We start from the raw sequence: 6,651 nt of genomic DNA on the forward strand, positions 1-6,651 counted from the left end.
AGAGAGAGAGAGAGAGAGAGAGAGAGAGAGAGAGAGAGAGAGAGAGAGATATGCAATACTATTCCTCCTGATTTCAGGCATCTACTGGGATCTCAGGACATATCCTACTGTATCTATCTTAGAGTCCTTAAGTGCCCAGTCTTCCCTTTGTGGCTCTGGCCAGATGATTCTGTTTTTACAGTTGTTCTATGCTAAGCTACTCAAACTAACTTGCTATCAATCCAAGTCACCAAAATGAAATCAAGCCGTCATATGGAAATTCTTTCTGAAAACATAAAACTGTTTTTGCTATTGGCCTAATCTCCGCCCTCTCTTTCCTAGGAGAGGCATTTCTATCTCCGTCTCCACTTGTTTCCTTCACTACTGTCCTGTAAATTGTTTTCCTCTCTCTCCCTCCCTCCCTCCCTCCCTCCTCCTTTTTCTTCCTTCCTTCCTCCTTTTCTTTTTTTTGCTTTTTTTCTTTCTCTCAGTCTTTGTCAGGGCTCACTATATACCCTACCTGGCTAGAACTCACTCTGTAGGTCAGGCTGGCCTCATACTTACAGAAATTCCCCTGCCTCTGCTTCCTGAGTGCTGGGATCAAAGGTGTGCTCCACCACCTCTGGCTTTAATACTGTTCTTGATCCCACCCTTTCCTGTCTCCTGCAGCATCTTTAGCATGCTTCTTCTCCTTTTGTTATGATTTCTTTTATGTTTTGAGATTACACTATACTTAATATCATTTCCCATTCCTTATCAGCCTCTCCTTGCATTCATTTAAATTCACGGCCTCTTTATTTTTTATTAATTGTTGTTACACACACACACACACACACACACACACACACACTCCTACCTACAAACTGTTCGGTCTGTATGATGTAACTTGTACATATCTTTCTAGGGCTGACCATTTGGTATTGGATAAACAACTGAGGTAGCACCAATCTTTAATCCTCTGAGACCCTCTGAGACTTTTTCCTATAACTCCTTTTCACCTGAGAAATATTTATATAAAATACACAAATCAAACAGTTGCTGCTTACAAGTCCCAAGTTTTAAAATAATTTTGACATATATACAAATATTTAATTATACTGTATATCAAAACCAATAACATACATAACTTATTAGAACAAAAAGCAAATTTGCACAGTGGTGAAATGCTTACTTTTATATAAAGAAATAAACCCTGGCTAATATATGACATCTCAGAGTATAGTGCATCTTTAACATTTTTCAGACTGGTCAATACTTTCATTTTATAATCATCAATGCTGAGAACTTAGTTCTCATAAGTAAGTACTACAGGATGACAGAAGTATGTCAATGGCCATTTCAGAAGTTGTTGGAAATTTTGTCCTAAACCAAAATCAAAATTCATTTAATGATTTTTTAAAATGAAACTTGTCAATAATTCAAATAATAGCTTTCAAAATTAAACATTTTAACACAATATAATCCAAAGACAAATTATTTTGATATTTATATATTGAGGAAAATATTGATAGTGTTTTTTCTTTGTAATTAAGGTCTTCAGTTTCTACAAGAGCAGAAAACTTGAGATATGCAGCAGAAACACTGAGATTCACGACATACTATGATCCTCTGAGCTAAGGATGTTGGGCAGTGTGTGCTGATGTGTGTTGTGACAGAATGCACAGAGCAAAGGTCTTGTGCTGGGTCTCCAGAACAAGGGTCACAGCGACTTTGCACAATGAAACTCTGGCTGGCATAGAAAATACCTCAGATTCATCATCTGTTGAATTTTGAATGGCTTTTTTTCTGGTCACTACACATTCAGAAAACAATTACTATTGCCAGTGTTTTTCATGACCTCTCCCTCCTCAGCTGGGTCTGCAACCCACACATTAAGAAGCCACACTCTCATTCATTCATTCATTCATTCATTCATCAAGAGCTCTTTGCAGTGAAAAATTAATCAATGTTGCAATGAGCTTTAATGAGGAGTGTATGTGTGGATACCATATTAGGAACTGAAACAGATGACTTCAAAGTTTTACTAACATTAATAATAATAATAATGTTATATATAGTAGTTACATTGAATTTTGAATTTTAACACCTTTTTCTGAGACAAAGTCTTGTTGTGTAACCCTGTCTGGTCTGAAACTGGCTGTGTAGACGAACTAGGCTGGTTTCGAAACTGCAGCAGCTTCTCTTGCTTCTGCCCCTGTAGTAGTGGGATTTAGGTCTAAACCACGATGCCCAGCATAGATTGAATTTTTAAATTAAAATATACCTTCCAGATAAAACCAACTAGTGAAGAGACGACCACTGGTTTACTTTTGTACAAGTCTCTTCATATCAGAAGAGATTTTTTTGTTTTTGTTTTTTCACCACTTCTGTCATCCGTTTGACATGGTCATTTGGGGAAGTGTGGTAAGAAATCATGCTTTCTATCAGGATGCTGCTTGGAAGGAGGTCTCAGTATCTGCACAGATAATCGTCAGTGCTGTCCCATGACCCAAACTCCACAATCGTTTCTTAAACTTTAGCTCAAATGCATGATCTATGGATGAGCCCTTTAGCCTCTGACCCTTTGAAATCATTTACCTGTTACACTTTGAACATTCATTCCATGAAGGCACAGCTTTTACTTGCACGCTCCGCAGTTTGGAAAGTGTTGGTTTACTGAGTGTTAGAACTCTCCTGAGCACTGGGACATTTATTTTATTTTATTTTATTTTTTTACAATATTCATTGCAAACACTTAGAACACAACAGTCATTAATCATTGGCACTAATCACATCAAGAGAGTATTGAATATTGACAATACTGGCAAACTCACAGGGGGTAGACAGAATTGTAATTTTCTGACTTTTTTTTTTGCTAGAAAGCTCAAATATTATTAATAGAAAAACATTGTCAGGTTTTCTTGGAATTAAAGACTCATTTTGTTTATTTCCGAGAAAAAAATTTTTTTTCTAACACCGAATTTGAATAATCTTGGTCTGCCAACTGTTCATTAACGTCAATATAGTATTCTTTGAGACAGGGCTTTGGCTCTCATGTGGCTTGAAGCAAATCAACTGACTGGATCTGAAGAACAAGCGCTTCTTGAACACTTCCTGGTTTGCCACAAGGGACAGTAAAATGATGTGGATTTGTAGGCTAAGAATTAGTAAAATGAACACTCTTGTCCCTTATTAGAAACGTAGGGCTAGCATTGGCCTTATAGTGTGGGGTGATGAAGGAGATTTATTTTAATGTGCACTAAGGTGCCAGCAGTTTGACTAACATTTTTTCTTAAAATATTCATTTATTTATTTTATGTGAGTACACTGTTGCTATCTTCAGACACACCAGAAGAAGGCATGGGATCCCATTACAGATGGTTGTGAGCCACCATGTGGTGGCTGGGAATTAAGCTCAGGACCTCTGGAAGAACAAACAGTGCTCTTAACCGCTGAGCCGTCTCTCCAGCCTACCCCCAACATTGTTTTAATACAGGTAGAACAGGTGGACAGGAACATACATGTTACTATGGTTGTGAAAAGAGGTTTTGTCTTCTGAGATTTCACAGAAGAGGACTCAAGGACCCAGAGGTTTGTGTAGACTATACCGTGAAAGTTACTGATCTAATCAGTTAACCAGTTTAATAATTTCTTACCTAATTCTTTCTGCTAGCTCTAAAGCATGTTCAAATCTTATTCATCTTGGAAGAAAGTATAATTTTGTGTCTAACTCCATGTCATCTACTAGAGATCATTGACTCTACTTCCCTGTTAGAACCAACTGTCCTTGGATAATCCTCTTGTGTACACATACGTGCACACACACATGTGCACTAGACTTTGTAGCCCGATGCAATGTAGTTTCTATCCCCCTTCTCTTCCTGTGAATTACTCTCTTCAGGTTGCAGACATGTCTGTCTTTGTGACTCCAGGTGACAAGCTCCATTCTGATTTTCTTTGACCCTTCTACATCTCCTGACTAGAGTGAGCACTTGGTCCATCATGGTCAGTGCTGGGCGCTCACTGAATTCTGGGCAGTGCAGTGTTATTCTAATTCCTTATTCTGGAAATCAGGAAAGCTGCCTACATCCTACATCTCTCGAATTGAAGTAGAGTCTTAAATCTGCCTCCTTACTGATCTTACCCATAATACTATGCCTTCTAGAAATCCCTTGTTTTCCTTCCTTTTATCTTTATTCTCCAGGTCGATTCTCTGCTTATTTGGCTGCTTCTTCTTAGTCTTCTTTGGTCCTATTAAAACACGATTTATTCAGTGACCAGTGAGATAGATCATTGTTAAGAGCATTTGTTGCTATAGAAGACCCAAATTGCTTCCTAGTAGGCATATGGTGGCTCACAACCATCCATCAGCCATTTTGGGGAATTCAGTTTTCTGCAAGTACCAGGCACACATGTGGTGCCCATAAAAAAATCTGCAGGTAAAACACTCATGCACATAAAATATTTTCTAAATCTAAGCAAGTTAAAAAGGGATGTTTCATAACTCAAAACTTTTGAGTGTTTAAGATCATTAGGTGGCCATGCCCAAGTCATGTGTCTTCCCACACCCCAGGTTTGCATTGTTGGAGAATGGGAGATTTGTATCTTTTGGCTTCTGAAAAATGCCCTAAACCTTGTATCTAAGGGCCCCCTATAAAGGCAGACAGGGATGATGACAGAAAGGGATTAATAAGTGGCCACTTTCATTTAGTCTCTCTTCCCCCCACCCCCACTGACTTTTATTTATATTTTGGTACTGAGTTCAGGAACTGTATCTTCTGACTTCCTTAGGGGGTAGTCAGAACTACCGCCTAAATGCTCAGAATTTTAAAATCATACACTGTAATTGCCTGCTTACATTTCTTAGTTAAACTATGCATGTTGAAAAGGTGCAACACTGCTATTTTTGCTGTACACCCTGAAAATTTAGTATAGGGCCTGGTGCCTGGCACATTTTTACTATTTAATATTGATGAATAAACAAATATGATGAATTTACAAGTGAGTTGGGCATTCATGAGAAATGTGTCTTGAAGAAACAAATAAGAAGTATACTTAGGTATTTTAAAGATTTTAGTATTATTTTCATAGGAATAATGATAGGAGGTGGAGTTGGGGACACCTCTGATGGCTGGAGCTGTGTGACGATTCTGCAGTAATGAAGCCAGGTTTCAGGCCCTGTGGGGGAGGCTTTGGTAGCTGAGGAGGATTTGGTGACAGAGGCAGTAGAGGAGGAGAGAGAGGAGATGGAGGAAGCTTTGGTGGAGGTCGAGGTTGAGGCAGAAATGGTGGCTTCAGGGCCCGAGGAGGTAGAAGAGGAAGAAGCTGAAGTGGAGGCTTCCAGTCTAGTGACAACCAGGTAGAGGAGGTGGCCAGGGAGGCAAAAAAGGAAACAGTCAGAGAAGAACATGATGGTGGAGCCACATGGGCATGAAGGTGTCTTTATCTGTCGCGGCAAGGAAGATGATTTTGTCACAAAGAGTCTGGTACCCGGAGAATCTGTGTGTGGAGAGAAGAGAGTCTATTTCAGAGTGAGTGACAAGATTGAATACGGAGCCTGCAACCTCTTCTGCTCCAAGCTGACAGCAGCAATCCTGGGTGGCATAGACCAGATCCACATCTGGTCCACTGTCTCCCACATCTCCTCTTTCCTCTGCCTGGATGGCCTGTTGAGTTCTCCCACCGCTCTGGCCATGATCCTATCAGCATGGCCAAGAAGAGGACCAACATTGTTTCTGTGATTGAAGATGCTTGGCACCCACACATGCATATTGCAATGGTGAATGTGATCTTGGCCGATGTGGCCCAATCTGATTAAATTGGGATAGTGGCCCTGAATGCCCACACCTTCCTGCAGAATGGAGGATACTTTGTGATTTCCATTAAGGCCAACTGTATTGACTCCACAGCCTCTGCAGAAGCAGTGTTTGTGTCTGAAGTGAAGAACATGAAGCCCCAGGAGCAGTTGACGTTAGAGTCCTATGAATGAAACTACACTGTGGTTGTAGGTGTATACGGGCCACCTCTCAATGCAACTGACTGAAACTTAGAGTTGTCTGGATTGAAGAAACGTGTGTTGCTACTGTTGCAAGTAATTTTTTCTAATAAAAGATTCGTCTGTCAAAAAAAGAAGAAATAATGATTGCAATTATTGGACTGAGTTAGATATTCTGGCCAAAGAAGAATAGGACACACTAGAACAATACCTTAGAGAATGGGGAACAAGAGCCAATGAGGAACACGCAAACATATCAGTGAAAGATTGTGTGTGAATTTGTACAGATGTGTGTCTATGTGTATATCTGTGTGTCTTGTGTATGTGTAGATGTGTGGATCTATGTGTATGTATCTGTGTGTATGGGTGCATATGTGTGTCTGTGTATGTGTCTCTGTGTATATGTGTGTGTCTGTGTGTGTCTGTGTGTGTATGTATATGTGTGTGTCTGTGTGTCTGTGTATGTATGTATGTGCATTTTTGTGTATGTAGATTTGTATGTATATGTGCAGGTATGTCTCTGTGTGTGTGTATATGTATGTGTCTGTGTGTGTCTGTATATGTATTTATATATATATGTGTGTGTGCATGTATGTGTATGTATTATGTGTGTATGCTTGTATGTATGTGTATGTCCATGTATGTGTGTGTGTATGTGTGTGTATGTGTGAGTGTGTGTGTTTGTGTGTGAACAAAGA

The 6,651-nt window shown here is 39.6% G+C and overlaps 1 pseudogene; it reads left to right on the forward strand.

The window, feature by feature from the left end:
- The first annotated feature begins 5,116 nt into the window (after positions 1-5,116).
- Positions 5,117-6,001, forward strand: LOC110333529 (annotated as a pseudogene).
- The last annotated feature ends 650 nt before the right edge of the window (positions 6,002-6,651 follow it).

The sequence above is a fragment of the Mus pahari genome, chromosome 15 (genome assembly GCF_900095145.1).
Source record: "Mus pahari chromosome 15, PAHARI_EIJ_v1.1, whole genome shotgun sequence".
Lineage (NCBI taxonomy): Eukaryota > Metazoa > Chordata > Mammalia > Rodentia > Muridae > Mus > Mus pahari.